This window comes from Coregonus lavaretus, assembly GCF_964263955.1.
Source record: "Coregonus lavaretus genome assembly, chromosome: 1".
In the NCBI taxonomy this organism is placed as follows: domain Eukaryota; kingdom Metazoa; phylum Chordata; class Actinopteri; order Salmoniformes; family Salmonidae; genus Coregonus; species Coregonus lavaretus.
The window spans coordinates 68,660,729-68,671,177 of NC_139988.1; positions in this window are offsets into that span (position 1 = coordinate 68,660,729).

The following is a 10,449-nucleotide window of genomic DNA, read 5'->3' on the forward strand; positions in this document are numbered from 1 at the left end:
ACAAAAAAAGTAAGAATAAAACAACAACAAAAAAAAGTGTTGAGAAAAAAAGAGCAGAAGTAAAATAAAATGACAGTAGGGAGGCTATATATACAGGGGGGTACCGTTGCAGAGTCAATGTGCGGGGGCACCGGCTAGTTGAGGTAGTTGAGGTAATATGTACATGTGGGTAGAGTTAAAGTGACTATGCATAAATACTTAACAGAGTAGCAGCAGCGTAAAAAGGATGGGGTGGGGGGGCAGTGCAAATAGTCCGGGTAGCCATGATTAGCTGTTCAGGAGTCTTATGGCTTGGGGGTAGAAGCTGTTGAGAAGTCTTTTGGACCTAGACTTGGCACTCCGGTACCGCTTGCCATGCGGTAGCAGAGAGAACAGTCTATGACTAGGGTGGCTGGAGTCTTTGACAATTTTGAGGGCCTTCCTCTGACACCGCCTGGTATAGAGGTCCTGGATGGCAGGAAGCTTTGCCCCAGTGATGTACTGGGCCGTACGCACTACCCTCTGTAGTGCCTTGCGGTCGGAGGCCAAGCAGTTGCCATACCAGGCAGTGATGCAACCAGTCAGGATGCTCTCGATGGTGCAGCTGTAGAATTTTTTGAGGATCTGAGGACCCATGCCAAATCTTTTTAGTCTCCTGAGGGGGAATTGGCTTTGTCGTGCCCTCTTCACGACTGTCTTGGTGTGTTTGGACCATGATAGTTCGTTGGTGATGTGGACACCAAGGAACTTGAAGCTCTCAACCTGTTCCACTACAGCCCCGTCGATGAGAATGGGGGCGTGCTCAGTCCTCTTTTTTTTTCCTGTAGTCCACAATCATCTCCTTTGTCTTGGTCACGTTGAGGGAGAGGTTGTTGTCCTGGCACCACACGGCCAGATCTCTGACCTCCTCCCTATAGGCTGTCTCATCGTTGTCGGTGATCAGGCCTACCACTGTTGTGTCGTCGGCAAACTTAATGATGGTGTTGGAGTCGTGCCTGGCCATGCAGTCATGGGTGAACAGAGAGTACAGGAGGGGACTGAGCACGCACCCCTGAGGGGCCCCCGTGTTGAGGATCAGTGTGGCAGATGTGTTGTTACCTACCCTTACCACCTGGGGGCGGCCCGTCAGGAAGTCCAGGATCCAGTTGCAGAGGGAGGTGTTTAGTCCCAGGATCCTTAGCTTAGTGATGAGCTTAGAGGGCACTATGGTGTTGAATGCTGAGCTGTAGTCAATGAATAGCATTCTCACGTAGGTGTTCCTCTTGTCCAGGTGGGAAAGGGCAGTGTGGAGTGCGATAGAGATTGCATCATCTGTGGATCTGTTGGGGCGGTATGCAAATTGGAGTGGGTCTAGGGTTTCTGGGATTATGCTGTTGATGTGAGCCATGACCAGTCTTTCAAAGCACTTCATGGCTACAGACGTCAGTGCTACGGGTCGGTAGTCATTTAGGCAGGTTATCTTAGAGTTCTTGGGCACGGGGACTATGGTGGTCTGCTTGAAACATGTTGGTATTACAGACTCAGTCAGGGACATGTTGAAAATGTCAGTGAAGACACTTGCCAGTTGGTCAGCACATGCTCGGAGTACACGTCCTGGTAATCCGTCTGGCCCTGCGGCCTTGTGAATGTTGACCTGCTTAAAAGTCTTACTCACATCGGCTACGGAGAGAGTGATCACATAGTCATCCGGAACAGCTGGTGCTCTCATGCATGCTTCAGTGTTGCTTGCCTCGAAGCGAGCATAGAAGTGGTTTAGCTCGTCTGGTAGGCTTGTGTCACTGGGCAGCTCGCGGCTGTGCTTCCCTTTGTAGTCTGTAATAGTTTTCAAGCCCTGCCACATCCGACGAGCGTCAGAGCCAGTGTAGTATGATTCAATCTTAGACCTGTATTGACTCTTTGCCTGTTTGATGGTTCGTCGGAGGTCATAGCGGGATTTCTTATAAGCGTCCGGGTTAGAGTCCCGTTCCTTGAAAGCGGCAGCTCTACCCTTTAGCTCAGTGCGGATGTTTCCTGTAATCCATGGCTTCTGGTTGGGGTATGTACGTACGGTCACTGTGGGGACGACATCATCGATGCACTTATTGATGAAGCCAGTGACTGATGTGGTGTACTCCTCAATGCTGTCTGAAGAATCCCGGAACATGTTCCAGTCTGTGCTAGCAAAACAGTCCTGTAGCTTAGCATCTGCGTCATCTGACCACTTTTTTATTAACCGAATCACTGGTGCTTCCTGCTTCAGTTTTTGCTTATAAGCAGGAATCAGGAGGATAGAGTTATGGTCAGATTTGCCAAATGGAGGGCGAGGGAGAGCTTTGTATGCGTCTCTGTGTGTGGAGTAAAGGTGGTCTAGAGTTTTTTCCCCTCTGGTTGCACATTTAACATGCTGGTAGAAATTAGGTAGAACGGATTTAAGTTTCCCTGCATTAAAGTCCCCGGCCACTAGGAGCGCTGCATCTGGATGAGCGTTTTCCTGTTGATTAATGGCCTTGTACAACTCATTCAGTGCAATCTTAATGCCGGCATTGGTTTGTGGTGGTAAATAGACAGCTATGAAAAATATAGATGAAAACTCTCTTGGTAAATAGTATGGTCTACAGCTTATCATAAGATACTCTACCTCAGGCGAGCAAAACCTCGAGACTTCCTTAGTATTTGATTTTGTGCACCAGCTGTTGTTTACAAATATACACAGACCGCCACCCCTTGTCTTACCAGAGTCAGCCATTCTGTCCTGCCGATGTAGCGTATAGCCTGCTAGCTGAATGTTATCATTGTTGTCGTTCAGCCACGACTCCGTGAAACATAAGATATTACAGTTTTTAATGTCCCGTTGGTAGGATAACCGTAATCTTAAATCGTCCATTTTATTCTCAAAAGATTGAACGTTGGCTAATAGGATTGATGGAAGAGGCAGTTTACTCGCTCGCCGTCGGATCCTTACAAGGCATCCGGATCTGCGTCCGCGATATCTCCGTCTCTTCCTCACGCGAATGACGGGGATTTGGGCCTTGTCGGGTGTCTGTATGATATCCTTCGCGGCCGCCTCGTTGAAGAAAAAATCTTCGTCCAATGCGAGGTGAGTAATCGCTGTCCTGATATCCAGAAGCTCTTTTTGGTTATAAGAGACGATGGCAGAAACATTATGTACAAAATAAATTACAAATAACGCGGAAAAACACACATAATAGTACAATTGGTTAGAGGGCTGTAAAACGGCAGCCATCTTCTCCGGCGCTGTTCTTACCTGTGCCGCTTTGTGTGTAAGGCAGGGTCGTACTCTCCGAATGTTGTAGAGCATGAACCTACAGGATCGGGTCACCGCCTTGATTTTAGCGGAGAACGACAGGGTGTTGTCCAGGGTCACGCCAAGGCTCTTCGCACTCTGGGAGGAGGACACAACGGAGTTGTCAACCGTGATGGCGAGATCATGGAACGGGCAGTCCTTCCCCGGGAGGAAGAGCAGCTCCGTCTTGCCAAGGTTCAGCTTGAGGTGGTGATCCGTCATCCATACTGATATGTCTGCCAGACATGCAGAGATGCGATTCGCCACCTGGTTATCAGAAGGGGGAAAGGAGAAGATTAGTTGTGTAACGTCAGCGTAGCAATGATAGGAGAGGCCATGTGAGGATATGACAGAGCCAAGTGACTTGGTGTATAGCGAGAATAGGAGAGGGGCTAGAACTGAGCCCTGGGGGACACCAGTGGTGAGAGCACGTGGTGCGGAGACAGCTTCTCGCCACGCCACTTGGTAGGAGCGACCGGTCAGGTAGGACGCAATCCAAGAGTGGTGCATGCGATACAATTGCCTCCCCTTACTACTAGCATCCCACTCCCTTTGCCAAAGATTGAGCCCTTTTGCCCGGATCAAGGACTTAACTTCCCTGCGGCCCAGCGGGACCTGAATATCTACCCCCTCTCTCCTCACAGCACTCTTAGCCACCACATCAGCCTTCTCATTACCCTCCACACCCACATGGGCGGGAACCGAGCAAAAGCTTACCACCACTCCCATACTCTCCAATCCCATTAAACAAGTCTCCCCTATCCGACCTGCCTGTCTTCACACTGCGTAACACTGCAGCTGAATCAGAGTAGATCACGACTGAGTGACTCACCTCCTCCACCCATCTCAAACCTATAATCAATTCTGCCGCATACAGTGGCTTGCGAAAGTATTCACACCCCTTGGCATTTTTCCTATTTTGTTGCCTTACAACCTGGAATTAAAATAGATTTTTTGGGGGGTTGTATCATTTGATTTACACAACATACAAATTAAATAACACTTATTCATTCCCCCCTCGTTACAATTTTTGATTGAGAAAGCTAATTACGGGTGAGCTATATTATAATACCATAGCGAATCCGAGTGTCCCATCTGGGGTTGGCATAATGACAGCACAGATCTGACTATTGGACATAATAGCAATTACAGCTGCAAGTCTCTTGGGGTATGTCTCTATAAGCTTGGCACATCTAGCCACTGGGATTTTTGCCCATTCTTCTTCCATTTAAATCACAGGTTGTAATGCAACAAAATAGGAAAAACGCCAAGGGGGATGAATACTTTTGTAAGGCACTGTACAATGACACATAATCAGTTAGGACGGGACACCATCCTTCAACACACCCTGTAACTCTTCTGAAGTCATATCTGGTATACACAAATACTTCTCTACATCTGCCACCATATCTATTTTCTGTGATTTACGTTCCATTTCTGCAGTACAGTTGATAACCATTGCTATGAATGCTAAGAAGCTAACCTTACTGAAGCATAAATCACTCGTTGCCCTATCCCTCTGTGCTGGCACAAATCTACTACTCACTGGGATCCTCTCAGCATCCCTCACCCTTGACCAATCCTCCTCTACCTTCTTCATTGCCTCAGCATACGACACCTTCTGCACTACTCTGACTCTGGCCACTTCAACCTGGCTCTCCCGCACCGGACACTTCCGATCCCCAGCAACATGAGCACCCCTAGAGTTGACACACACAAGTTAATCCACCGAAACGACACAATCCTCTGTCCCATGCCCACCTGCACACATCCCACATCTTGGAATCACCCTCCTACACGCTGCTGCGAAATGACCATAAACGTTGCACCTGAAACAGCACCGTGGATTCTGCACAGGATAACTGATATATCCTAACATGACTGTCTGGTAGAGACTCTGACTCAAACCTCTAAAGGACTGACAGTGACTCCTATGGTTCACCACACTCCCGACCGGTTCTGCATCGCACCAAACGACAGGTGTCACAAACACCTGGAATTTTCTACTTCAATTGCTCCACACTAGCCTAAAAATCACTTAATGGTGCCCTGTTCCTATGAGTAAAGCAAGAAACAGATCTTGACCCAAGTTGTGACACGGAGCGCCTGCTCCCTCTGGTCAGAAGAAACACAAACAAATATCACAAGTCCACTACAGGTTACTGTCACTGATTCAACTGAACCAAACTCCTTTCTCACCCACCCTGAAACCACAAATGGATCCGCCAAAAGGCAAGGGTCCACTTTCTCCAAAAATGGCACTCCTACTGGTCCAGATTCTTCTTTATCATGTCTGGCGCCATTTTTCCTCAACACATATCTTCAAACTACACGCTCTTCTCCTTCTTCCTCGCTGTCCATAACCACGTCTATCTGTTCACCGCGCTCATGCCGCGCCTTCATCCGTTGTACTGCTTGCAGAACACGCACTAATGGCCTTTCTCCAATACCCACCTTCTGTTCCTTAGCCCAATTTACAAGTGTGGCTGTCTCTGACCTCTCCATGCTTCCTTCACCTCCACACACGTTCCGTCAAAGGACCTATACACCACTTTATTCTGTTACCTAATCCTCTATTTCCATTCAAATAAAGCCCTACAAACCTCACAGGTTTCGTTGTTGAAATCCTTCGAAATAAGTCATGTCCTGTAGTCTTTATAAATGAATAATGAACATCAAACGTGATCAAACATGTGTATCAAAAATTAATAGTTCTATTTTTGTTTTGATTTGAATTTTAAGCCCAAATTGCCAACCATGTGGTACCTGATTCACATTACAGAGCGAAACAGAAACATACTAGGCTGGCTTGGAGATTGTATTTTTACATGTTCCTTTCCGGCACAGTTCCACCAACTATGTGGTACATAACCAGGCCACCCAGTACAGCTAAGCTTGGCTAGGGTCATCATTGTTCTTACTGCTGGGCTTTATTTGTGGACAATTAGCTGAAGTACAGTCAACTTTGCTATAGATCATACATACTGCACTATACACAATTATCTGTACATTGTATTGAAATAACAGGGGGGGGGGGGGGGGGGTGTATTTTACTAATACTAACCAAAACCAATACTATCCAAAACCACAAAGATTACACACCCACTCTTAATGCTGATATTTATTTGAAAAATCTTTCAATTTGTACACATACAAAATAAAAACATGGAGGGATAACAAAATGGACCATTGTAACATTCTAATGGGTTTCCTGTGTTATATTTATTTCAATTAATCTTCTACACATATTGCAGTTTGTAAATTATATTCACAATCGGTTGCTGCAGCTAAACTACAATGCTGAGAAGTGAGAAGAAAATCAACATTTTCTCTGCATATAAATACAATTCAAAAGAGAAAATTACCAGTGTCATACTTGAGTAAAAGTAGATACCTTAATAGAAAATGACTCAAGTAAAAGTGAAAGTCACCCAATAAAATACTACTTGAGTAAAAGTCTAAAAGTATTTGGTTTTAAATACACTTAAGTATCAAAAGTAAATGTAATTGCTAAAATATACTTAATTATCAAAAGTAAAAGTATAAATAATTTAAAATTCCTTATATTAAGCAAACCAGGCGGCATGATTTTCTTGTTTTTTAATTTTATTTACGGACAGCCAGGGGCACACTCCAACACGCCAACATAATTTACAAATGAAGTATTTGTGTTTAGTGAGTCCGCCAGATCATAGGCAGTTGGGATGACCAGGGATGTTCTCTTGATAAGTGCGTGAATTGGGCCATTTTCCTGTCCTGTTAAGCATTCAAAATGTAACGAGTACTTTGGGTGTCAGGGAAAATGTATGGGGTACAATGTACATTATCTTCTTTAGGAATGTAGTGGAGTAAAAAAGTAAAGGTTGTCAAAAATATAAATAGTAAAGTATAGATACCCAAAAAAACGACTTAAGTAGTACTTTAAAGTATTTTTACTTAAGTACTTTACACCACTGAAAATTACATGTGGCATGACTAATACCACACAGAATATGCTTAATTGACTTGAAGCACAGGATAAACACCAATCAATTCTCCACAAGGAATACAATCTAAAACAACACATTCATCATAATAATGAGTCAAAATAAAAGTCAATTTCCATTGCAGTACTAAAAGTAAATTCAGTAGAAAAATATGGTGAGAAGAGGTTGCTGGTGTAACTTACTGGATTCGAGACCAGGTCTCCTGTGCACCACAAGACTGTGTTAACCTGCTGAGCTTAAGCCTGCGCATCACCTTGTGAAACCAAGTCTTCAGGTCTCAGGCTGGGTTACTTAAACAAGAAAATGTACACACAAAAGCTGGACTCAACCAACTACTCACTGTAAAAAAAACTTTGCGCATTACACGGCGTAATTTGTTTTTGTTTTAAAACAATGTTTTTTCATATGTCTTTGCAGGTGTTTTTTTGTGAGATAGCGTAACTTGCATAAAGTGCATGCAAATGGCCGTTCTCCTGTATGAATCTGTCTATGGGATTTCAGACTGCCCTCTGTAGTAAAACGTTTGCCACAGTCTGTGCAAAGGAATGGCCGACCTTCTGTATGAATCAATCGATGGCGCTTCAGACTCCGCCTTCTGCTAAAACCTTTGCCACAGTCTCTGCAAGGGAAAGGGCGCTCTCCTGTGTGTGCTCTGATATGTTCTTTCATTCGAAACAGCATTAGGAAATCCTTACCACATATTTCACAAAGATAGGGTTTCTGAGTGGAGGGTGTATTGGTGGTTATAAGGTTTAAAGAGCTGTGGGACTGCGGAATCTCTGTCTCAATCTCCCTTGTTGCCAGAGAGCTGCTGCCATCTGCAACATTAACATCCCTTGGGTGCTGGTTTGGATCGACTCCCTCACTTGACTCCCTCAAGTCTTGCTGTGGTCTCTGAAAACACTCTTTTTTATGCTCCCTCAAATGAGAGTTCTTTATGAAATTTTCTCCACAGCCCAGGCACTGGTAAGGGAGCTGACCATGTTGGGATTTGAGGTGCTTTCTCATAAAAAATGTACTGTCAAAAGTATTGTGACACAAGCGGCATGTTCTGGCTTTGATGGACTCCTTGGGTTGGAGACTTGGAGTGGGATGGCGCTCTTTCCTATGTTCTTTCAAATTAATCTTCTTCTTGAAATTTTCTCCACAGTGGAGGCATTGGTAAGGGAGCTGAGCATGTTTGGAATTCAGGTGCGTTCGCATTAAAGCTATACTGTTGAAAGTCTTGTGACACAGACGGCATGTTCTGGCTCTGAAAGAGTATCTTTGATTGCGACGAACATTGGAAGTGTTGTGGGGCTGGGATGTCTCTATCTCCTCCTCAAAAGATGGTCTAAATGTGTTATCCTCTTCTAGTTGAGCTGCCTCCTCACGCACATACTGCAGATGTTTCTGTAAGTTCTCCTGATGTTCAAAGCTTTGCAAACACTGCATGCACTGGTAAGTGTGAGATCTCCAGTGTGCTTTCAAATCTTGTACTTTAATGAATGCTTTATTACACATCGAGCAAGAGTGAAGCCTCTTTGCAGCTAAGCACGCTTTATGCTCTTTCAAATTAGACCTTTTCTCGTGAGATCTCATGTGTGCTGTCAACCCCCTTGCTTCAATGAAAGTCTTCTTGCAGAGAGAGCAAGAGAATAGCTTTTTCACCACCAAGCACTCTTTTTTATGCTCCTTCAAATTACACCTTTCCTCAAACTTTTCTCCACAGCTGAGGCAGGAAAACATAGTGGGGCACTTTTTTTTATGTTCCTTCAAATGACATTTCCTCTTAAAATTTTCTTCACAATCACGGCACTGGTAAGGGAGCTGATCATGTTGGGATTTGAGGTGCTTTCTCATTAAATATGGGCTGCCGAAAGTCTTGTTACACAAACGGCATGTCCTGGCTTTGGAGGACAGAGTGGGATGGCACTCTGCCTTATGTTCCCTCAAATTAAACTTTCTCTTGAAATGTTCTCCACAGTCGTGGCACTGGTAAATGAGCTGATCATGTTTGAAAATCAGGTGCTTTCTCATTGAATATACAGTATAGAAAGTCTTGTGACACACGTGACATGTTCTGGATTTGGAGGACTGTCTTGGAGTGGGACGAACTTTGGAAGTTATTGGGCTCAGGGGTGAAGTGCCATGGGGCTTGGATATCTCTATCCCTTCCTCAAAAGATGTTGTAGACATGTTATCCTCTTCAAAAGATGCCGTAGACATGTTGTCCGCATCTGGTTGAGGTGCCACCTCACACCCAATCTGTTGATGTTTCTGTAAGTCCTCCTGATGTTCAAAGCTTTGCAAACACTGGGTACACTGGTAAGGACTCTGCTCAGTGTGAGATCTCATGTGTGCCATCAAATCTTCTGCTTCAATAAAAGTCTTCCCACATAAGGAGCACATTTTCACACGCTTGCTTCTGTTACACTGCCCCATTGTATAGGATGGGTCAGGCGTCAAAGAATACTGAGGTACACTCTTTATCCTCAATGTCGGAGAGGAGACAGGTAACAGCATATCAGTAATGTCAAGTCTGTGCAGCAGCACTGTGGGCTGAAGGAACAGACAGGAAGTAGACAAACTAGAACTGTCCTGCACTTCCAGTTGGCTGCTGTGATGGTTTCCTTGGATTTTCAGCCCACTGTCAGTTTGAGGTTGGTGAAAATGTCTGTTCATTTCAAACTCGTTGTCAGATGAAGCAGAGCTTTGAATGTTCATAAACCCCTGCATAGGTTCTGATTGGATCTCTGTTTCAAAGATCTCAACTGTTTCTAGGAGCGACAGCGAGGAGAGGATGTGATTGTCACCCGAAGATAGAGCTAAGGACAAGAAAAGACAAGTCAATATCAAAACATGCAAATCAAACATTAGAAATGTTATATATCAAACAAACCCAGATCGTTATTTTGTAGTTTTCGGACACAAATCAATGACTTTTGAAATTCACAATAAACAACCAGCTGTCGGATGAAATCCTTGTAACTCCATTTTTGTACATGTATTGAAAGCAGTAACTCCCCTCTATGTACTCTGAACATTTCATAACTCTAGGACCAAGAAAATGTATTCTAAATAGCTTCTGAAGATTCATAATTGTATGTTTGTTAATTAAATCATGGCAGTTTTTGTAAATTTCTGAAAATGGTCTGTTTTGGAGATAGAGGTTTTCATCCGACAGCGACAAAAAAGCTCCAAGTAACATATATAGCATAC